Source organism: Sus scrofa, chromosome Y (assembly GCF_054392235.1).
Source record: "Sus scrofa isolate SSC_HxYL_T2T_F1_AM1 chromosome Y, Sscrofa_HxYL_maternal_Yorkshire_Landrace_v2.0, whole genome shotgun sequence".
NCBI lineage: Eukaryota > Metazoa > Chordata > Mammalia > Artiodactyla > Suidae > Sus > Sus scrofa.
In genome coordinates, this window is record NC_139402.1 from 5,900,340 (window position 1) to 5,925,200 (window position 24,861).

General features: G+C 39.6%; 1 long non-coding RNA gene across 3 annotated transcripts in view; it reads right to left on the reverse strand.

Annotated features, from left to right (window-relative positions):
• Positions 1–14,911: 14,911 nt before the first annotated feature.
• The window catches only part of LOC102164143 (uncharacterized), a 358,716-nt gene continuing 348,766 nt past the window's right edge, over positions 14,912–24,861 (reverse strand). Inside the window, exons 10-12 of one of the 3 annotated variants that reach the window (XR_014836011.1) lie at positions 24,410–24,467; positions 17,664–17,973; positions 16,759–17,249 (exon numbers count right to left, since the gene is read on the reverse strand). This is a non-coding gene — a long non-coding RNA (uncharacterized LOC102164143). Of the gene's footprint in view, positions 16,219–16,758; positions 17,250–17,663; positions 17,974–24,409; positions 24,468–24,861 lie in introns of those variants that run through there. The other 2 variants (XR_014836010.1, XR_014836014.1) reach the window with 2 other exon arrangements.

Genomic DNA, 24,861 nt, shown 5'->3' on the forward strand with positions numbered 1-24,861 from the left:
GGAACTCCCTATGTATTATATTTTAACACCTATCCATACACTATTATATATAGGGAGATTATATATATATATATGCATACATTAATCAAAGTTATTTCACAATGTTTGTATTATTATATATTTTATATGCTAGTAGAAAATAAAGAAAAGTGTATAGGAGAGCAAAGATAACTAATAAGAAAATGACATATATAGCCCTAGAGTAGCATATAGATTCTTATATTAAAGAATTCTTATATTGCCCTAATTTAGAGAGTTCTGTAACTCAACAATACTTCAATAAAATAAAATAAAAAGTAAAACTTGGATAGGGTGTTTTACTTAATTATCACTATTTTTTATCAAGAGCAACTGAGTTCTTCAGTATATTCAAACATCACACTTACACAACAGGGCAATTGAGTAGGAAACAGTTTTGTTTTGTTTTCCTTTTTTTTTTTTTTTTTTTTAAGGGCTGTTCCCACAGCATATGGAAGTTGCCAGGCTAGGGGTCGAATCAGAGCCACAGCCACAGCAACACCACATCCGAGCCACATCCGAAAACTATACCACAGCTCACAGCAACGCCGGATCCAAGCTGCATCTGTGACCTCCACCGAAGCTGACAGCAATGCTGGATCCTTGACCCACTGAACGAGGCCAGGGATCAAATCCACATCCTCATGGATGCTAGTCTGATTTGTTTCTACTGTGTCACAAGGGGAATTCCCTGAAATGAGTTTTTCAACCTTCTTTTTTTTTTTTTTTTTTTTTTACTCAATGAATTTATCACATTTGTAGTTGTACAATGATCACCACAATCCAATTTTATAGAACCTTTAATTTCAGGAACTCCCTCTATTTCCTGTTATTAAAACTGTAATCCTAAATGCCACTCACTTTAATTAATGTCCCACGCTGAGAATTCCAGGATTCCTAATCTCTCCCAATGTAAAATCTCTGGGTTTGCATTCCTGGAGGTAGGAGCTGCTGGTTTGAGAGGAACAGTCTGGGAGAAGCAAATTGTAATTACAGACTTATATTTGTGACTCCCCGAAAGTAGCATATCCAAGATATGCAGGAAATGTAATCAGAACAAACTTGAATCCTAGCTGGATACCTCAATAGTGGACGGTGCTCAAAGACCTTCTGGAAGCTGACTTTTAATTCATTGCAGTTTCTTTTCTCCTAACAGAGATCATTATTTTGAAAACAGTGAAAATACACAACCTCTTCTAGCTTCATGCCCTGGTAAAGTTATCAAGTACGGTGCACTCATTTTGCTTCATTTACAGACAAAGGAAGAGAGTCAAAATGAGCACTTTCCCCCCCCCCTTTTTTTTGGCCACACCCTCAGCATGTGAAAGTTCCAGGGCCAGGGGACTGAACCCTCACCAAAGCAGATATACGCTGGGTCCTTAACCCCCATGCCACAGTGGGAACTCCTAAAATGAGGATTTTTTTTTTCATTGGAGTACAGGGGGAACATACACATGTACACACACAATTAAAAAACATGCGTCACCCATCAAAGAGAGAAAAATTAAGCTCATCTTTGGAGCAACCCAAAAGCAGAAGCGTCATTTCCCCTGAAGGTTTTATGTTCATTTTTCCTAACATTTTCAGAAAGCCTTGAGGAGGATGTGTTGCCTGGCTTTACTTTCTGATCCAGAGAGGTTCTCATCTCTGAGGAAAAGGCTATTTAAACTCAAGATTCTCATCGAGCTGCAACTGTTTGGACTCAGTGACTTTAAAGTTTACAAAAGGAGGAAATGCGAAAAAGGCTTTTGTTACATTGTGTCAACTACATTGACTTGAAAGCTAGTAACACTGTTTTGTTTCCTGAACTCAAAGTCATGGGCTCCATGGCATCCTTTTTAAGGTCAAAGATGAGAATCTTCTTAACTTCAAGTATTTCCACTGACTTGACTTTCTTCTCAGAGACTCAAATATTTGGTCTTGACCTTCCTTTCCCCTTTTTATAATTTATTCATTCCTTAGGATGTGGATTTTTTTTATTGTCCACACCTTTATTACCCAGTATATCATTTCTTCTTGGAACACAGTTGCAGGGCTCTTCAAAAAATTAAAAATACAACTGAGACATATGACACAGCAGTTCTGGGAATTTATGCCAAGGAAACAAAATTATCATGTCAAAGAGAGAGTTGTACGGCAAAGTTCCTCATGGCATTACTGACAGTAGCAAAGATATAGAAGCACCGTAAGTGTCCATCAACACATGAATGGATAAAGAAAAATCAGAATATTATTCATCCATTTACATAAGAAAAACCTGCCATTTGTGGCAACATGGGTGGACTTGGAGAGCATTATGCTAAGTGAAATAAGTTAGAGAAAGAAGAATGCTGTATGATCTTACTTACATGTGGAATCTTAAAAAAAAAAAGCAAAGTCATAGAAAAAAGAATCAAGTTTATGGTTACTAGAGGCAGAGGGTGGGTGGCAGGGGAATTGGGTAAAAGTGATTGAAAGGTATAAACTTTCAGTTATAAGATAAATCAGTAACAGAGCTATAATTATCATGACTACAGTTGACACTGTTGTGTGTTATATTTGACAGTTGCTAAGAAAATTAAACCCTAAAAGTTCTCATCACAAGAAAAAAAAAACATACTTTTGACTTTTTTTCCTTGTTTCTCTATAAGATGATGCATGTTACTAAACACACTGCAGTTTAGTTCTATATTGATACAATTATTTCTCAGTGTATATAAGTCATTACACTGAACACCTTGAACTTACACGGTGCTATAGGTCAATGACCTCTCAATACAACTGGAAGGAAAAAAAAATATTGTCATGTTCTGTAGCTTTATTAGCATACAGATGATATAACTAAAAATTTCCAAGGTCTTTCATACAGTGAGATGACATATTTGCCATCTAATTTTTCCTTTTTTGTTTGTTTTAAATTTTTCAAAGGACTGAGAAAAATCTCTTCCTTGCTGGTTGAAAATAAAGACAGCAGAAGTAGGATTAAAACGTGTGCAAGAGCATGTCTGCCAGCGTCTCTCATCAAAACCATGCTTCATAGCCTCACAGAGCAGGAATAGTCAAACATTCGGCATTTCAAGTTGTAGAAACATCACGGCATGAAACCAAAACAAACAAGTCAAATATTGAAGGTTGGCTCAACGGGCATAAACGCAATAATCATGCACATTTTATATCGTATCATGCCAACCATTAAACTGTTTTTCAAAAAGCTTCCAGAAGCTTTGAAAAAGGAAGTGAGATAATTCACAAAAGTGTTTTCAGTGACTTTATAGAACAGATTGGGATTCGTTTTGACGTTGGAAGCAGAGATGTCTGCATCTTTTGTGTCCTCTGATGATGATATTCTGTCACATGGACACGGACTACTTTGATTTTCTGCCCAGCCCACAGGAACAAGTCAATAGGCTTATCTATGTTTGGGGACATTTTAAAATCACTTTCACAAGCAGCTATTCCTCAAATATTTTGTTAACGAGATTTTTGGTAGGGTCACTCTTTGCCTTTCCTCTGTGACCAACTTTTTCTGAAATAGAGTCACTGAGTTGTGTACCCACAATAAATATTTTCTGCTTGTCAAACCATTTCAGAGAAAGAGATTTAAATCTAACATGGATTTGGGGGATTTGCCAGTTTTTCTGTTTCTTTTTGGCTGTGTGTGTGTGAGAGAGAGAGAGAGAGAGTGTGTGAAAGAGAGAGAGAGAGCCTGAAATAGAGAATTAAAGAGATATGAGTGATGCAATAAAATTTGTTAGAAACCCAGGGGGATGTTGTCAACGAAGAACACCTGTGTATAATCTCTTTATGAAATCAAATATGGTCCTGATTCAAAATTTGTAACTTAATAACTGAGTTTTTCAGGGGAGAAGCCAGCTTACCATACTTACATTTATTTATGCTTAATACGGAAATGAATTGACAATACACTCAAGTCCAACAATTTGCACATAATTACGTTGATAACTCTCAATCAAGAAGATGGATGGAAGTGAGAGGGAGTATTCTGTTCTCATTTCAAGCCCAAATACTGAGAAAAAAAATACGGTAAAATACATAGATCATTGACTCACCATCAAGGAAGAAAAATCTGTAGCTCATAGACAGTCAGACAACTCCAAGACAGTTATGAGAGGAAGCTGAAGCCAAGAGACCCATGGAAGAAATGCACAATTATTAGGTGTTAACAGGTGGAACCTGAGATCTTACCACCACACAGGCAGAGGGTATAGGAAACCTCTCCATGAGCACAGGGAATTTTAAATTCTTATTTATTACTCTTACTTTTATTTTGCATTAAGCCTTGAGTTGTCAGAATCTTCTCTACTGATCAAATTTTAAAAATACTTCTTCTTTTTTCTTTTCACCTCTGCACCTGTGGAATAAAAAATTCTACCTGAATTGTAGATGTATAAATGAAAGCTAAAGGATGATTACTTTTGAAGATGTTACCAGGTGATATTTTCTTGAACAAAGATTAGAGACAAGTTTTTGTTTGTTTTTTGGCTGCACTTGCAGCATGTGGAAGTTCCTGGGCCAGGGACAGAATCTGAGCCACAGTCCAAACCTATGCCACAGCTGTAGAAATTCCTGATCCCTAACCCATTGCACCACAGCAGGAACTCTGAGATAGTTTTTTTGTTTGTTTGTTTGTTTTTAAGGAACACACTTAGGAAAAGAGTTGCTGTTCAATGAGTAAGTTCGCCAAGCAAGATAAAAAAAAAAGTTCGGGAGTTCCCGTCGTGGCGCAGTGGTTAACAAAACTGACTAATATCCATGAGGTTGCAGGTTCGGTCCCTGCCCTTGCTCAGTGGGGTTAAGGATCTGGTATTGCCGTGAGTTATGGTGCAGGTCACAGATTCAGCTTGGATCCTGCATTACTGGGCTGTGCCGAAGGCTGGCAGCTGCAGCTCTCATTTGACCACTAGCCTGGGAACTTCCATATGCTGTGGGTGCAGCCCTAAAAAGTAAAAAAAAAAAAAAAAAAAAAAAAAAAGTTATAGAGATCTGTTGTATAATATGGTGCTTGTAGTTCAAAATACTGTATTCAAGACATAAAATTTTGTGAAAAGTGTAGCTCTCAAGTCATATTATATTCTCTTTTTAAAACACACACACATCTTAACAGACAAGGGAGGGCATTATCAACTGAACTACTAATTTCAAATTTAGCACACTTGGTTTTCCTCTACTTCAAAAAGATGCACGCACCCCAGTGTTCATAGCAGGACTCTTTACAATAGCCAAGACATGGAAGCCACCTAAATGTCCATCAGCACATAAAAAAGATATGGGACACAGACACAAAGGAATATGACTCAGCCTTCAAAAGAATGAAATCATGCCATTTGCAGCAACATGGATGGACCTAGAGAGTTTCACACTTAGTGAAGTAAGTCAAAGACAAATATTATATGATGCCACTTTATGTGAAATCGAAAAAAAAATGATAAAAATGAACCTATATACAAAAGAGAAGTAAATCCACAGATATAGAAAGCAAAAAAAAAATGGTAAAAATGAACCTATATACAAAAGAGAGGTAAATCCACACATATAGAAAGCAAAAGGGGAAAGAGGGAGAGAAAAATAAGTTAGGAGTTTGGGATTAAGAGATGCCAACTACTATATATAAAATAGATCAATAGCAAGCTCTTACTGTAGAGCACAGGGAACTATATGCAATAACGAGTAATAAAGCACAATGGGAAAGAATACGAAAAAGAATGTTTCTACAGTGTTGTTTCTATAATGTTTCTATATAATACATATAATGTATATATATGTGTGTATATATGTGTGTGTGCATAAGTGTGCATGCATATGAGTGTGTGTATGTATATATACACACCAAACTGAAACACTTTGCTGTACACCAGAAACTAACATAGCATTAGGAATCAACTCTACTTCGATTAAACAAAAAAAAGGAGAAATTGTTTGTGTTTCAATCTACACCCAGTGAAGGCACCAGCTATTAAAACGCAATACTTGCAATAATGTCTAAGAGCAGATATTCCCAACACAGTGCTCATAGCCAACATTTGGAAACATTGTTTTACATAAACTCTAAAAAGACGAATTAATAAAAATGAAATAGGCACATCACTTAGAAGCATATCAAAATGCAGCCCTTAGTATATGTTTTCTATGTAAATATATAAAACACAGGCGCATACACAAATTTACAGAAACGATTGAAATTGCACACATCGACTTTGTAAAAAAACATATCATTTCAATAAAAATTACCTCCAGCTTAACCAACAAAGAAATTATATCTGACAGAAAAAGCACCTGACTTCCGTGTCATTTAATTATCATGGACCAATAATACAACAATGACCCAAACTAACAAATTCAAATACTTCGAGGGGAAGTATTCCAACAGCTTCAAGGGGAAATCAGAGGGGGCAAGACAAAATAATTGCAATTTAACTCTGTATGTACAATATATACCAATTTAGATCAAGCAGTGATTAAAAGGAAAAAACAGAAATAGGTGCATAGCTACAAATAAAGGGTTAACACTAGTGTAAAGTAAGTAGAGATCAGCATGCCTGTTTCATAAATTAAATCACTGACTAACATTATTTCAAATTAATTTTAATATAATTGGATATACGGAGCCTCCGGTTCTTAAAAGATACCCACATGGGACGGTAGATGAAAAACATGATCTTTCCAAAGTTATATTTTCTTTAATCATTAGGATATTAACGAAGCTACTTGAAGACTGCAACGCTCATTTGAATATCAACTGCGTTAGATATTCATGAAGCATTTGGAGGAATGTGTACATAGATTAACAAATGCCTGCATTATAATTGCAAAGATAATAACGCTAGTTTCCCTAATGGTCACTTTGAAATCATTCCCATGGCCATTCACCCCTATGGGAAAGAAAATATTCAGTTATCAAGGTGGTGATAACTGCATGCGAGGTAACAGACTTCTTTCTATTCAGCAACATTTTTGCTATTTACATTTAAGGGATGTTAGGTTTTCCTTACAACGTTCACCTCAGCAAGTGGCAATTATGTAAATGTCAGTGCTATATTACTGTGCCCCGTCCATTACCCTGATTTGAAACAGAAACGACCCAGGAAAGAAAAGCAAACATTTAAACCATTTCACTGACTCCATGATGACTCTTCAGGGGCCAGTGGAGATGAGTAGAAAAGGTGATTAACTCTCTACTTTGAGAAATCATGTTAATAAAAGCTTTCTATGCCAAAATTAAGTTCACAGCATGAAGATGGAGATTAAGCCACCTGTCACCCATCTCCATGGTTTGAGGTCATTTTTAGTACCTCCGTAGAGGATATTCTGCAAAAATATGGAGGCTCTGAGATTGTGTGGCTCAGACAGAATGGAGAGCTATTGGTCTTTGAGTTAATAGCTCGGAATCACATGGGGGCTGGTGGGGCAGCCCGGGATGCTGGCCCTGGGTTTTTTCATTACTGGTTTCTGACCACAATGAGGAGTTTGCTCAACCATAGCTTGAAAGTTCCCCACTCCTCTATACTTGTCACCCACCTGAGATTCTCAGCTGCTGTGAAAGGGATGGAGATGGGTACCCAATGCTGGCGATGCAGTAAAGCAAGCAGAAGACGCACTCGCTCCCCATGGGGATGCAAAATGATGCAGCTGCTGTGGAAGCCAATGAACCAGTATCTCCCAAAACTAAACCCGTTTCTTCCCATAGAACTCCTTGGCTTCATATGCATGCAAGAGAGTTGAAAACTTATGTCCACACAAAAGCCTGGGCATGGATGTTGATCACAGCTTTCTTCATACTGAAAACACCCGGAAGCAATCCAGATACCCTTCAGTAGGTGACGGATACGTGAATGGCGGTCCATCCAGACGATGGACATTATTCAGGGCTAAAGAAAACGGAGTGATCAAGCCACAAAAAGACATGGAGGAAGCTTAAATGCTTAAATATGAAACACTTAAAGCTTAAAACTTTAAATATTACTAAGTGAAAGGACCTTGTCTGAAATGACTACATCCTGTGACTCCAACTCCATGACATTCTGGCAAAGGCAAAAGTGTGGGGACAGTGATAGGATGAATGGTTGCCAAGGATTGCCATAGGCAACACCGGATCCAAGCCACCTCTGTGACCTATACTGCAGCTTGCAGCACCTCACCAGATCCCTAATCTACTGAGCGAGGCCAGGGATCGAACCCACATCCTCACAGACACCATGTTATATTTGGAAAGGTTCCCCTAGATTGGGGTCCCTACAGTGGTCAGCAGAAGACTGTAATAATGGGATAACTTACTCACAGCTCTCCCATCACTCCAGGAAGATGGATTAATTATAAAAAGATTAACCCATTTCCTCTTTTGATTAACAAACACTGTTTGGTATATTTTGAAATTCATTTTAATCTGCAAATTACTGTTGCTTAACACACCTTCTCCAGAGAAGGAAATTAGGAGAAACCAAATTAAGAAGGTTAAGAAGGAAAGCAATTTCCACATAAGTGTTTAAAAAAAAAAAATGGATGTATATCTCTTCATTAAGGGGAATTGTGTAGAAAAACTGGATACAAATCAGTGTTCTGCGAACATGTCTCAGGCCAGCGATACCAGTCGAAGAACAGCAAGAGAAACTTTAAACAAGCAAAGTGTCTCCACAAACAAGTTGCGGGATTAAAATGGCTTCAAAGTGATTACAAATGCTTTTACGAATCTTCAGGCTAACATGGACCCTTTCAAGCTCCAGTCTTGTCTTCCAAGGGTGGAACCAATAAAAAAGCTTGTTTAGAAACGTGAAAAATACACGCGTAGTTCTAAGGGTCATCAGGATTATTTCCTAGAGTTAACAGAAACATAAGATATAAACTGAGAACTTCCTACTGGAAGTTCAGATAAGAAATCTATTCCATTAAAGACATCCTGCAAGAGGAGTTCCCGTCGTGGCACAGTGGTTAATGAATTCGTCTAGGAACAATTAAATTGCAGGTTCGATCCCTGGCCTTGCTCAGTGGGTTAAGGATCTGGCGTTGCCGTGAGCTGTGGTGTAGGTTGCAGACGCGGCTCAGATCCCGCGTTGCTGTGGCTCTGGCGTAGGCCAGTGGCTACAGCTCCGATTCGACTCCTAGCCTGGGAACCTCCATGTGCCTCCAGGGCGGCCCTAGAAAAGGCAAAAAAAAAAACCCCAAAAAAACAAAAAAAAAAGACATCCTGCAAGAAACCTTGTTTCCATTGCAATATCTAGTATCTGAGGTCTCACTTGGAAATTTGGGGATGGTCTTTAGTCTTCCCTGTAATTTTGGAATCAATGTGGCTTGAGCACAATGAAATTTGGTAGTTTGATGTCATCCATTCACTCAATCTTTCGGGTCTTCTGTGTTATGCTCAAACACAATATATTCTGTAATGCTTTTTCCCAATGCCAATGCAGTGAGAGGATGAGTTGCATGTGAGGGAAATATTTGGAGGTCCCAGAATTTTTGGTTTGGTTTTTGTTGGTTTTTTAGGGCTACATCTGCTGCATATGAAAGTATGAAACTTCCCAGGTTACGGGTTGATCGAATTAGAGCCACAGCTACCAGCCTACAGCACAGCCACAGCAATGCCAGATCAGAGCCACATCTGTGACCTATACCACAGCTCACAGCAATGCTGGGTCCTTAACCCAGTGAGCGAGACCAGGGATTGCACCCACATCCTCATAGATACTACTCAGGTTTGTTTCCACTGAGCCACAGTGGGAACTCCTGAGATCCCAGAAGTTCCCTGTGTGAACATTTGGTAGTCATCACAAATGGTTAAAATAATGTCATTTCCAACTTATGTGTCTTCCAAATATTAAGTGGAAGATTATTATTTTTTTCCTCCTCCAAGGGCTAGATCATATTATGGTGACATAAAGAACAGCCTTCCCCAGGGCAGTAATGTGAATTAAAGCTGGAGGATGGCTGCAGTTCTGGCCAAGAACAGGCTGGGACCTGGGACCCTTGGTTGCAGTGGCTGCAATGCCCACACCTGGACAAAGACCTCCTGGAGCAACTAAATACAGAGAACCTGTAAGAGCATAAAATAACTGCAGATGTGGGCATTTGCAGCAAATTATGGGCAAAAAGATACCCCACCAAAAAAATCTAAAAACCCAATTTCCATTTCTGAAGAGCCGAGGGCAAAAGCAGGGTGTTGGGAGCAAAAGCAGGTACTGCACATGCCCCCTGCACACAGCACACCCAAAGGGATGGGCAGTCCACCTAGGCCATCCTCTGGCCAGACCCCTGGACCCACCCCTATCCTTGCCCCATACAAGGAACCAGCTCACCCTCCCCCAGCGAGACAGCCAGCAAGGGAACTTGTAGTTTGTTTTCGCTCCTCTCTGCTGCAGCAGGAGCCCTGGTAAAACCTTGTCAGAATTCTCCCATCTGGCCTCTTATCAATTTCCACCAATTAAAGAGTGCCACGAACCGAGATTGGTAGCAACCTGCTAAATAGTTCCTACCTATAGCTGGAGCAGGGTGAGCCAACCTCCCTGTTTCATCTTGTCACTAGAACAGCCTGGGCATCGGATATAGTTATGACACAGTCAGAAAGTTAATAGATAGATCTGGAATCTGGAACCAAAAGCCACAGTCCAATTACCCATTAGACAATAGCAGAGCCAAGTCAGGTTCAAATCCTTGCAGATAGAGAAGGAAAGAAAATTTGCAATTTACTAGAGATTCTAAGAAAATTTCCCTGCCCAAGGCTGTTCCTCAGTCACTCCTCATCACCCCTAGTTCAGCAGGAAGGGAACCTGTCACTCCCTTTTCCCAAAAGATTGTGGAGTGGACATTGACAGTGGGGAACTGGAGTAGGAAATAAGAGATCTGACTCCGTATTAGATGTTTCTTTCAGTTTAACCTTTGGGTAGTTTATCGTATATATAATGGCCCCGGTCTGCGAACTCGCCCTCATGCTTGGCTGTTAAAGGAAAATAACTTTGTTGAGCTTCCAGGGAATCTCCCCACCCAGCCCACCCATGAAGCATTGCAGGAAAGAAGAAATGAACACATCTTCTTTGAAACCAGGAGACATTTGGAACAAATCTCCCTGGCTGTACCCAGGAGACATTTGCAACAAATCCCCCTGGCTGCTCCCAGGAGACATTTGCATCCCTTTAGGGCTTATATTGCCTGTTCTACAAAGTTGTTGTTTGCTGCATCAACAAGGGTGTGACTGAGTCTCAACTGAAGCATGGTTCCCTAAGAGATCCATGGTTGTAAGTGTGTACCTTTGAAGAGGGGAAGAAGCAACGAGAGGGAATATTTGCCATAAGATACTAGTAAAACAGGTGGTCCAGAGACTGTCGGCTACTGTTCATAAGGTCTCATCCAGGAATAGTGAGGCGGGATAATAACTCAGGGAGTCAGTGTAGGAGCAGGAGCATGCATGCATTCTTTGATGTGGCCACTGATGAACATTTGTGGCTTAAGGGCTCCAGGGAGTTTCATCCCTACAGGCCCCGTTTACGGTAGGGAGTGTACCTACGCCCAGATGGACATTAATCGCTAACCCACTCCTCAACTAACAGAAACAGAAGGAGAGGAATGGCTACTCTCTAAGGAAAAGAAACCATAAAACTTATGGGGCATCTCTACCTCTAAGACCCCTGTTGGGCAAGGACTGATATAGGTACCTGCGCAAGGCCAATGGGAGAAAACCACATCTTTCTGGACCCCACATTGGTTACCCCCTGCCCCTGCCCGGTGTCTGTGCTGGGAGCTATTTGCTTTCCTGTAACAAAGACTTTTGCTTGCTTGCTGCCTGTATGTTCTCAAAGTTCATTCTTCAGCTCCGTGAACAAGAATCCAGATTCCGGCAACATCTTTCCAGCATCCATAGCACACTGAGTGTCAATGAAAACTTTGCCAGATCTAGGAATGAGCATTCCTAGCACCATGGGATGAAATGCCCCCTCCAAAAAAAAAAAAAAAAAAAAAAAAAACCATGGTCAAATTTAGGACATTGAAGGGCCCCTGCCACCTAAAAACTGGCACTTGCCATCTGCCTCTAAAAGGATTCAATCCATAGCCACCACAGGAACTAATCTTCAATATTCCCTGAAGGGAACTCAGGGCTGATATCAAGAAAGAGGCACTCTGGGTGCTGGAAAAAAATGGATGGAACCCGCCTTCGGACAGTTAGAGATACTCAGATTTTATGAGCCCAGATTCTTGCACCTTCTCATATCCAGAAAAGCGCTAAAATCATCCACAGTGGCATCTGCTTTGGCCACTGAGGAAAATGCATTTGGAAGTAAAACTGGAGTTGCTGCATCAGACTCAGAGGCCACCAGCCGCTCTCAAAGCAGAGTCTGTAGGTAAAATGGAGCAGCACCTTATGGGTAGTTTGTCAAGTTGATGATTCACCTCTCAATCTGAACTTTTACTCCAGTTCTCAAGATTGAGCAGTATCAGAGAAAAGGGGAAACTGTAACCCAGCAGGCCCTTCTCCCATATCCTCTGCTTTAGCTCCTCCCCGAAGCACTTAGATAATAGTATCTGATGCCCATGTCCTGCATTGTTTTACAGATGCTAAAACCACCACCAAGTGGAAGAAATTAATTGCTTGATGCTTCTGAGCATGTAGCCCCCAGGCCTCCTGGCACCAATGGATGAATGATGTTAACTCCTGTGACCCTGCCCTGCGACTTCACCATCAACCAATCAGAGACCTGTGCACCTGCGCATGAGCTGATCCCTTAAGCTACAAACCCTTCCTCCTTTGGCTTTGAAAAGGCTTTACAATTTTGGTTCAGGGAGTTAAGGCTCTTTGGGGGCCACGAGCCACCTGTCTCCTTGCATGCCCCTGCAAGAAACCTCTCTGTGTTCCAAATTCCAGCATTTCAGTTTGTTTGGCTTTGCTGTGCGTGCACACGTAAACTTGCGCTAACAGAGCCAAAGAACAGTACCTGCTGTGAAAAAAAGCCCTCTGGCAACTAACTAATGCCTTTTACCATAGTCTTTACCCAGCACACAGTCCCTAAATCTTTATTTCTATGTAATATGCATGTTTTTCTTGCAAACACGAGTTGAATGATGACATCTTGTTTAGCGGGGGTTGGGAAAATAGATTGCAAATGACCTAGGCATTCAGTAGATTTCATGCTCTACCAAACTGTAACACTGTTGCTATTAAAGCTGGGTGTTTCCCTAAATGTATGCATTTTACATGATGTAACTATTTATCCCACCATTGATGGATCTGAGGCATTTAGCGTCCAAAATAAACAAAATAAAACATCTTCTACCCCCTGATTTTGATGCAGATGGAGTAGGACAGTCACATGGCGGGGGGGCTGCAGAAGTCCCAGTGGGGAACCACGGATAGAGAGGGAAACCTAGGGAACTTCGGGAGACCCCTGGAAGTTAATCATCGCTCAAGAAGGCCATCAGAAGGAAGCAAGCATGCTTAACTGTGAAACCATAAATAAAAGCCCGAGGTATGTCTGAGGTCCTTCAGTGACAGATAAAAGGGAGCCCGCCTTCAAGTTCAACAAGACAGTGATACTGAGGACCAAGGGCAGGAATTTAAGGGAAAGATGACTTTCTAAAGGAGGAGACCCTCGTTACACGGGAAGCTGAGATGGTTCAACCTATTTAAGCCTCTGTGATCTCTTCCCCCCCCGCCCCCGTCCCCAGCTTCTGCTGATTTGAATAAGCACCAGGACAGTCCTAGGTTGCTCTCGTAGAGTCAAATACTTTAACAGAATATGAAGGAGGAGCTAGTGATGTCAGCCTGACATTTATTCAAGGGAGGAGGGAGAGGTGGTCTTTTTCCCCTCTCCTCTTTCCATGGATTATAAAACCATAGCCCACCTAATCCTTGGGGCAGAGCTTCTTTGCCAGCTTGCTTGTATCTCTCACAAATGTCCTATCTTAATAAACCTATTTCTCGCCTCTCACTGTGTCTCTGGCTGACTTCCTTCTGTGCTGAGAAACAAAAGAACCTGAACCTCCCTAAGTCCAGACCCTAACTGAATGATTCTAATTTAAAAACTGTGGGTTTAAGTCCCCATCTGGGTCCTTGGTAAGTTCAAGACAGAGGTGCTTTCTGTTTCAATTTCAAGCAAAAGAAGTGATTTCGGTGCACTTAGGGAATTAAACATCACACGCCACAGATGTGAAGGTTTTCTCTTGTGCAATTAATTACGGTATGGGATTCTAAAATAGTCTTCGACTTTAAAACCTTGTTCTAATTTCCAAGGCTGTTGAGGAACATGGATTTTTGAACCCCAAAGATGTAAGTCTGATCAGGCTGGGTAGCTTAATTGCCATCTTGGTGAGTTTAACCTTTTTCATGTGGTTTCTAAACGTGGGTGCTGGAGTTCCCATGACTCAGCTGTAAGGAACCCGACTAGTATCCATGAGGATGTGGGTTTGATCTCTGGCCTTGCTCAGTGGGTCAAGGATCTGGCATTGCTGTGAGCTGTGGTGTCGGTTGCAGACGCAGCTTGGATCTGGCATGGCTGTGGCTGTGGCTGGCAGCTGTGGCTCCAAATCGACCCCTAACCTGGGAACTTCCATATGCTGTGGGTGTGACCCTAAAAAAAAAAAAAAAAAAAAAGGTGGTTGCCAGAGCTGTTAGAATTCTCTGACACAGGGTCCAACCTTCATGTAGTTTAAAAGTCCAGGGTACAACCTTAGTGAACAGTTCTTGAGCACTGCCACTGCTTTTTTTTATATTCCTTTGTTTCCACGCTCCCAAAGTCAGTCCAATACGCAAGCTAATTGTCTTCTTCACACCTTACTCAATTTTAACGCAAGAAAGAAGTGTGTTTTCCTTTACTCTGTTTTCCATATCAGGAGAAAAAAAAAAGGAGAGGGCATGGTTGAGATGTGTAGGCTAATTTTGTTTGTGGCTTGCCTTTTCCAAACATTCCCTCTCCCAAACCTCAGCTATTTGTTTTATTTCTGTTGCAATAATATAATGAAAAGACACAACGGGGTAGAAACACCTGCACATGACACGCACCCTCAACGTGTTTCCAATTCAACTTTAGAGCATGGAAGAGGACACTCTTTCTCTCCCCGTCGTGATTTGATGCCTTCCCTTCCATCAGGCAAGAGCATGAACACATCTCTGATGGCTGGGTCGCACAGACAGGGACTCAATGTAATTTCACAAATAACTGCAATCATCTGAAGGAGAAAATTGGCTTATGTTCTGTGTCATCATCGTGTCTTTTCTTGGCTGTCCTTCTGATTCCAGGTACCCACCTCAGAGCTATTCAGCCTGTTCTCAGAGTTTCTTTGCAATGTTTTTATACATGTATTAAGGTAGAGAAATGGGATTACAGGTGGCCATGCTTTTATGTCCAAGTAGCGAGGCAGGAGATAGGTGGACTCCAGGTTAGACATTTACAACCAGGCACCTGTCTATACTTCAAGAAAGGAATGACAGCCGGCACAAGGCAAATAATTGGTACTTGTCTTCTGTGAACCTGCTAAACAGGTAATGACAGGATCAGAGAGGGGCTGAGTCCTGCTTGGACAAAAGACCCAAAAGTCATATATACTCCCCAGCCTAAGGGTCAGGGAGACCCCCAACTCCATGGGCACAGAGAGACCCCTCTGGGTCAGAAAGGGAGGGGGTGTCAGGCCATAATAAGTCTAGATAACCCTCCCACCATGCTTTGCTTTGGAATCCATCCTGGCCAAAAGATGCACACGCAGATCAGGGACAGCCCTGGGTCTGGTCACGTGCGAAAGATAAAACAAGTTCATTGGCCAAAGGAAGATAAAGCCCCGGAAAAAACTGCTTCATATAAGTGATTCAAATCACCTCTCTGGTGTGCTCCTCATTCAAGGGGCACCCACACCCACACTCCTCCTTTCGGAATGTGTTACTACTGTGCTTCTGCCTTAGATAAATAAACTACTTCTCTGTGTGCTCTCCCACAGGTTGTACTGTGTCTGTAACAATAAACTTTGCACCTGTTTTCAGAGTCTGCCTCCTTGAAACATTCCTGCTTTCAATAGGGGGCGAGAATCAGAACAATGCTGCTTTTAGCCTCTTGCTGGTCTAGTGGTTAGGCTTTCCGATTTTCATCCAGGCTGCCCAAGTTCCATTCCTGAGTGGAGAATGAAGATCTCAATCCAAGCCATCACTCACTGTTGTCTCTCCAAAATCAGTACATTATAATCTCACTGTTGGCAAGTCCTAGATCTCATCTGCCTTGCTTTCCTCTGGCTGAGTACCTGAAACGTATTAGACACCCAACACATGTTTACTGGATAAATAAAACAATTAGGATCACATAAACCAAAGGAATAAAGCCTGAAAATGAAAGAGAAAATAATCTATACTTCAATGTGGCTGTAGACCCCTTTGGTCTCATTTACTAGTTTCTTGTTCTAACATCATGATGTTTGCTACAGAAAGTTAAATGTCCAGTGGCAGAGGAATGGATGCAGAAGATGTGGTACATGTACACTGTGGAATATTACTCAGCCATAAAAAAGAAGGAAATAATGCCATTTGCAGCAACATGGATGCAACTAACGATTATCGTGCTCAGTGAAGTAAGTCGAATAAATACCACATGATATCACTTAAATGTGGATCCAAAATATGATACAAATGAACTCATTTATGAAATAGAAACAGAAACACAGACATAGAAAACAAACTTATGGTCACCAAAGAGGAAAGGGGGGAGGAGGGATAAAATAGGGGATTGGAATTAATAGATACACACTGCTATATATGAAATAAATAAACACAAGGACCTACAAATACAGCACAGGAAACTATATTTAATATTTTGTACTAACCCACAATGGAAAAGAATATGAAAAAGAATGTTATACGTATATATATAAACTGAATATATATACCTAATATAACTGAACATGTATAAAACCGAATCACTTTGTTGTACACTTGAAACATTGTAAATCAACAATACTTCAATAAAACAAAGTAAAATAAAAAGTAAACGTTTTAAAAATAGCCTCAGATCCTTTTGGGCTCAGATCTTTTTTTACAGTCTCATATCATGACATTTGCTACAGAAACTTATTCAAATGTTTCATTTGGTTCATTACATTTTCCTTGTCAGAAGCACTATGGGTTCTTCAACTGAGAAGAAAGTTCAAGGTCGATAAGCTTTTAGGTGGCAACAGTGACTAGCAAGACTGTCAGAGGTGTGACTTGCTTTTTGTGAAGTGACTCATTGTGTCTTGTTTTTCTTAAAACGTGTTACATAAATGAATCCATAAATGACTGGCTGTTCAGAGGAAGAGAATATTTAAATAAAATTACCTCTGTGTTTCATTTTTTTTTTCTTTTTCTTTTTTTTGCTTTTTGGGGCTGCACCTGTGGCACATGGGCGTTCCCAGGCTAGGAGTCAAATCGGAGCTGCAGCTGCCGGCCTACAGCATAATCACAGCCATGCAGGACCCAAGCCCCATCTATGACCTACACTGCAGCTCATGGTAATAACTCACTGAATGAGGCTAGGGATCAAACCCACATCCTCATGGATATGAGCTGGGTTTATCACTGCTGACCCACAGCAGGCACTCCTGACAATCTATTTTCAAAGTAATTGTGCTATATATAGATTTCAGTAAGCCAGAGAGACACCGTAAAGGGAAATAAACTTGGGGCTTGCGATGTAAGACACGGTCCAGATACTTACCTGGATGCATTTCCAGCTTTTGAAATTTAGTCCAGATAAATGTGAATACTCCACCCAGTGAATCAAGTTTTGTTTTCTCAGTGATACGTTATCCTGGACTCTACCGTTGACTGGAATTCAGGGACGTGTATTATTAGTTTGGTGCACAAATATCTTCCCAAAATATCGTCTGGATTATTCTCTCTGGAACAATAGCTTGAATATTGTTTTTGATAGACAGCATTCACGGTGTTCATGTATTAAATTTTATCTGCCCCTGGCAGTTTTGTGTTCACCAAGTTTTCAGCTGCTCTTCACATGCATAGATGTCCTGTAAAATAAGCAGGATGAGATATTCCTGAGTTGTCCTTTGTTTTAACATTTTTCCTGTAATACACAGAACTGGACGTTCCCTGGTTGGTAACCATCAGAAGGCAAGCGACTCCTTTCCTATCCTCCACTGATTATCCTTTTATATTCAATGTTATCTGGAAAATACAGAAGGCATCTGGTCTAAATGGTCCTTATTATCTGAGTCTCATTGAGAGCAAAGACCCCTCAAACTGCACCCTTTGAGAATGTTAGCTCACCACCTACAAGTAAAACGTTTAAATGTCGAGACTTATTCTGCAAACATAAAAGGATGGATGAAAACAAACACATTTATCCCTATAATCGACATTCTTTAAGTCACGTTCATTGTGTGTACAAGCTGACCTGAGAGAGTGCATTGCTGGCAGCTTCCGCTGGGGTCAAGGTTATTCAGAAAGGATGAAACACACAGCAATTTATGTCTGAATTGGCATAGCAAGTCTGTTTGGTGGAAACACAAGTTGAAAATGGCTTTTCCGTGCTCTTCCCAGCATCTTTTTTTTTTTTGTTTTTTTTTGTCTTTTTGCTATTTCTTGGGCCGCTCCTGTGGCGTATGGAGGTTCCCAGGCTAGGGGTCTAATCAGAGCTGTAGCCACAGGCCTACGCCAGAGCCACAGCAACACAGGATCCGAGCCGCGTCTGCAACCTGCACCACAGCTCACGGCAGCGCCGGATCCTTAACCCACTGAGCAAGGGCAGGGACCGAACCCGCAACCTCATGGTTCCTAGTCGGATTCGTTAACCACTGCGCCACGACGGGAACTCCCCTGAGTTGTTATTATTAATTGGTAATGAGAACTCTCAGGCTTCTCTTTTGGGCATGGGGGGATTTTCATAGGATTCAAATAGTTCTCTAGTATCATTTTTAACGTCATAACAAAACTCTGCCTTGTTGGCAAGGCTTGAGATTGATTTGTAATATGATGTCAACATTTAGACACGTATGAACCCTGTAAAAAGCACCCAATAGAAACAGTTAAATGGATGGTCTGGGAAAGTGGCGTTAGAAAGAAATGAGACTCATGTCAGTGGGTAAACAATTTCTAAGCAGCCAGTGTACTAGGGAATCATGGCACAAAATAAGAAATCTAATGTAACATGCAAAAGTGTTCTTTCATTCGAATTCCCAATAACACTGTGTATATAAATAATTATAATTCCAAATCAAAGTCCAAATGACAAACATACCTAAAAACCAGTTTGGGTGGACGTATTCATTTCAATTCCAATAAAACTGGGATACTTATTTCACTCTTCAAAATCTGGACAACCCCGTTATCAAACATGGATATACTTATTCACTTCAATCCTAAATAACACCAACACATTTACTAGATCAAGTTATAAGGCTAATTAAATATTCCGAATAATAATAGGGTGTTTATTATCTCAGTTTTCGATTCAAATTCCAAAATCCAAAGAACACCAAGAATAAACACCAAAGGCACTATTATACTTGGTAATTTATATTCTTTTTTTTTTTTTTTCTTATGGCTGCACCCATGGCATATGGAAGTTCCAGGGCCAGGGATTGAAACTGAGCCACAGCTGCCATCTACACCACAGCTGCAGCAACATCCCAACCCACTGTGCTGGGCTGGGGATCCAACCAGTGCCGCTGCAACAACCTGAGCTGCTGCAGTAGGATTCTTAACACACTGCACCACAGCGGGAACTCCAGTAACTTATATTCTGATTCCAATTTCTATTTCTATCTTAATGTATCTGTAACAAACACTAATGCATTTATTAGAGTAAATTGCAAATAGTACTTCAGGTCTTATTAATTCAAGTTCCAGTTCAAGTTCTGAAATATAAATTGCCTTGGTACCAAGCACTGAAACGACTATTAGTTCCAATTTCAAATAATAGCAGTGTAATTATTACTTCTTAATGCAATTAAAATCCAGCATCTAATATCTCATAATATGTACTGTTGCACTTATTAGCTCAAATTCAACATAACATTGATACATGGCTCTGTTACATTTCCTTTCTGTTTCTAATATTTCAGTATCTCCTCTAACAATCATTGCTCTACCTATTATTTCAAAGAACAAATAACACAGTGGTCTTGTCAATTTAAAATCAAAATCTAAAATCCAAGTATATCCAAAGCCAGCATTGGCACACTTACTACAGAGAATTCCAATAATGCTGACGGAATTATCAGTTAGGTTGTGATCACATACCAAACTCCAAGGACTGTGATAACAATCCATGGTGATTTGGTGTTCAATTTCCAAACAGTACCCACGGACCTAATGGTTCATATTTTATGCCATCTAAGTTATCTCCATAACAAAGCCTGGTTTAAGTTATTCATCCAAATTTCCCACCACACTTACTTACATATTCAAATCCCAAACTGCAAAAGTTTACTTCTAAGTTCATATTCCAAATGAAACCAATTCACTTTTTTTTTTTTCTTTTTAGAGTTTCTCCTGCAGCTTAGGGAAGCCCTGGGCTAGGAGTCAAATTGGACCTGCAGCTTAAGCCTACACCACAGCCACAGCAACACTGGATCAAATCCCATCTGTGACCTACACCACGGCTTGCAGCAAAGCCAGATCCTTAACTCACTGAGCAAGGCCAGGGATCGAACCTGCATCCTCATGGAGACAATTTTGGGTCCTTAATCCTCTGAGCCACAAAAGGAACTCCCTGATTTACTTATTAATTCATATCTCAACTCCAATTCTAAACTGCAAATAAAACTGACAACAAGCTTTGATGCATATATCACTTCCAAGTTCAAATAACACTGATGTATTTATTCAATCTTATGCCCATACACAAGCACTCGCCATATCAACCTCAGGTTCGATTTTAACCAAAATGCCATTTCAACTCCAAATTTCAATAAATCTGACCACCAGCAGAGATGCACTGATGAGGTTCAAACTGCAATGAGCACTGGTATATTCATTCATTCGTATGCCAATTAACATACCCAAATATGCCAAGCAATGGTACAGTTACTGGCTCAACTTTTTTTTTTTTTTTTTTTTTTGGCCACCTCATGGCATATGGACTTCCTGGACCAGGGGTCAGATCCGAGCCGCAATTGCAACCTATGCCACAGCTGTGGCAATGCTGGATCCTTTAACCTTCTGTGTGAGGCTAGGGATCAAACCTGCGTCCTGGTACTGCAGAGATGCCGCCTATCCCCTTGTACCTCAGTGGGGACTCCTGAATTCAAATTTTTATGTATTATCCAAGTCACAGTGATAACAGTTATTATTAAGCTTCTTTGTTCTAAATTTCAAATAACCCTAGTATCTTTCAGCCCAAATACCAACTAAAATTGCCACATAAATACCAAGTACTGATGAACTTTTAGCTAATATTTTAAACAGCACTGGTGTACCTGAGAACAGAAACTGTAACTACTAGTTTAATTTTCAGTTAGAATTCCAAATTCCAGGAACCTCTGATCACCAGCACTTCAGAGTTTAAATTCCTCATAATACCATTTGCCTTCTCAACTCAAAATTCTAATTTAAATTCCCAACTCCAAAGAATACCCATGACAAAAACAGACATTTTGGAATCCAGTAACAAATAACACTATTGTAGTTATGGGTTCTAATTTCAATGAAAATTCTATCACACACAAATTTCTCCATCAAGAAGCCATTCCACTCATGCCTTCAAATTCCAAAGAAGGCTAGTACATAAATATTCAAGTTTCACATAACATCAGTTTAAGTGCCATTAAGTTAGTTCAAATTAAACATAACAGCGGTTTACTTACTAATTAAGTTGATAACAATGTACGGCTGCATTGATTAGCTAAAATTAAAAATGACTACACTCTATTTATTTGCTCAAATTCTAATTCAAGTTCCACAAACCAAAAAATTAAAGTAATTAAAATAAAAAACACCGGTGCACTTATTAGCTCAAATTCCAAATAACTTCGTTTCACTTATTGGTTCCAATTCCATAGATAATTTTAAAACCTAAATAAGTTTGATAATAAGCACTGCCTGTTGCGTGTATTATTTCAAATTCTAATTAATACTCATGTACATTTCCTTGAAATTTCAATGCAGTCCCAAAGACCTATATAACCTAAGGTTTACTTTTTCGTATGATGTACAAATAACACAAGTAAATTTGTTGATTCAATTACGTAAATTTTAAATTTCAGATAACAGTCTAGAACTTCCAACTGAAATTCTCAGTTGAAATTTTAAAATTCAAGCAAGACTAGACCACTTACGAGTTCTAAATGCAAATAGTGCTGGTTAATTACTAGCTCAAATTTACATCCAAATTCCATAATCCAAATAAATACTTAGGCATACACTGGCTTGAATTCTAAATAATCCTGGTATACTCACTGATTTAAATTCCGTCTGAATCAGGTGTAAATTCCTATTTCTAAAAAACGCTGGTACATTCTTTTGTTGAAATGCTAGGTAAAATTCAGAAATTCAAATAAAACCATAGCAAAGATCACGTTTAAGCTCTGAGATTCTAGATTGCAATGATTTACTTATTTGATTCTAATTACGATACACATTTAAATTTCCAAATAATACCCACGACCTTCTTTGATTCGTTTCTCTCAAATACAAATGCATTATATTCCAGTATCATTTCAAGGAGAAAATTGCTCCTAAAACAAGTTCTGGTGCATTTAGCTCCAATAACACTAGTGTATTCATTTGTTCAAACTCAAAGTTAAAATTCCAAATAGAAACACTGGGGCATTTATTAGTCTCAATTACCCTAACACTGCCCTACTTACTGGTTAATAGACCCGTTTACATTAGAAAATGTATTTAACTCTCTTCATTTATATCAGGGTGTTTGTTATGTCCATATTCAAAATGACAATGGTTCAATCCTTTATTTAAATTTTCCTTCAAGTTTCTACGTCTAAACAATTCTGAAAATGAACACCGAGGTACTTATCAATTAACTTAAATGTCAAATGTATAAACTATTGAATGTTAAAATATATACTAAAATGATTAAAATGTGTCAAAAGATCTAAAAAATTTATACTTATTAATATGGCATTATAATACTGAATTATGAATAACTGCATTTATCACTTCCTACTCAATTAAAATTCCAAACTCCAAATAGCTCCAATTATAAATATTCTTTTACTTATAATTTGAATCCAAATTTCATGGAAAGAACTTTGGTTGGATTTTCTGTTCATTTTTATTTAAAATGTGTTTAATATTGCCTATTTCAAAGATATCTCTCCTGATTTTATACCAACAGAAGGAAAAAAACCCACTTCAACTAGGGACCAGGACAATACATTAAGATTAATTTATACTGCTGTCTGGTTTTTAATGACATTCCAGAAATTCCACTCCTAGGTATATAACCAGAAAAAAAATGAAAACACTAATTTTAAAAGATACAGGCACCCCAATGTTCATAGCTGCACTATTCACAAGAGCCAAGACATGGAAACAACCTAAATGTCCATCCAAAGATGAATGAATAAAGAAGAGGTGGTCCATGTATACAATGGAATATTACTCACCCATAAAAAAGGAAATGCTACAATTTGCAGCAATGGGGATGGACCTAGTGATGATCACTCTAAGTAAAGTAATTTAGACAAGACAAATACCATAGGATACCACTTATATGTAGAATCTAAAAAGTATACAAACAAATGAATGTATAAAATAGCAATAGAGTCACAGATGTAGAAAAACAAACTTGCAGTTATGAAAGAGGAGGAGAGGGAGGGACAAATTAGCAGCCTGGGATTAACAGATACAAACTCCTATGTATAAAATAACCAAAAAAAAAACCCCTCTTGTATGGCACAGGGAACCGTAGCCATTATGTTGTAATAACTTTTAATGTAGTATCCGCTATAAACATAGACTGGGTCACTATGCTGGGATGCCAGAAACTAACAGAGAATCAACCGTACTTCAATTTTTAAAAAATGCTTCTTTTGTACCATGTAAAAATCAAATAGTATTACAGCATTGATATATATGGAGTGGGTTTCTTTCTTAAAATCAGAAAGCATTACTATTTGCCAGCCAATAAGGAAATGCTTATCATTGATATTCAACACCATTAATCTGTTAACTAAATAATATGCAACAGTTAAATATTACTGACGGGGTGGGATTACAGGGGAGACCCGTGTTCCCAAGAGGGTCAATTTTCGGCCTGATAATAGGTGAGGACATTGAGCATGGGCACCGGTTCCTCATGAATAATGACACAAACCCTATCACACGGTGCACAAGGGTTTGCACCTGCCACACAGGGCTTAGTGTTCCATCTCGTCTTTGGAAAGAGTGTGTGCGTATGAGCACACGCGCGCGCGCACACACACACACACACGCACGCACACACAGTGATCTTTTCTTCATTTCAATTTTCTTTACACTAACCTGTGGCTCATCTTCTTCACTCAATGCTTCACCTCAGCTTTATTCCAGCGACCCATCACTGCGAAAAGATAATCACTACCATGATGATTTATAAATCAGCACCCCTTAAAAAATTAACAACGTACCCTGTAGCGTCTGGTCGTCACTCTCCCCCAACCAAACTCTTTTGAATGATGAACGCTTACTGGCTATCCTCAGGCTAAAGACAAATGTGTGAAAGACGTTGTGAAACACAGGTTGGATGATTCAGGGAGTGGTGAGGGTTAAAGAGCCAGGGTGTTACTGGGGGACTTGAGGATACTTCTTCCTAAATGTAATTTTATTATTATTATTATTATTATTATTATTATTATTATTGGCTATGCCCACAGCATGTGGAAGTTTCTGGGACAGGGATCAAACCCATGCCACAGCAGTGACCCCAGCTGCTGTAATGACAATGCTGGATCCTT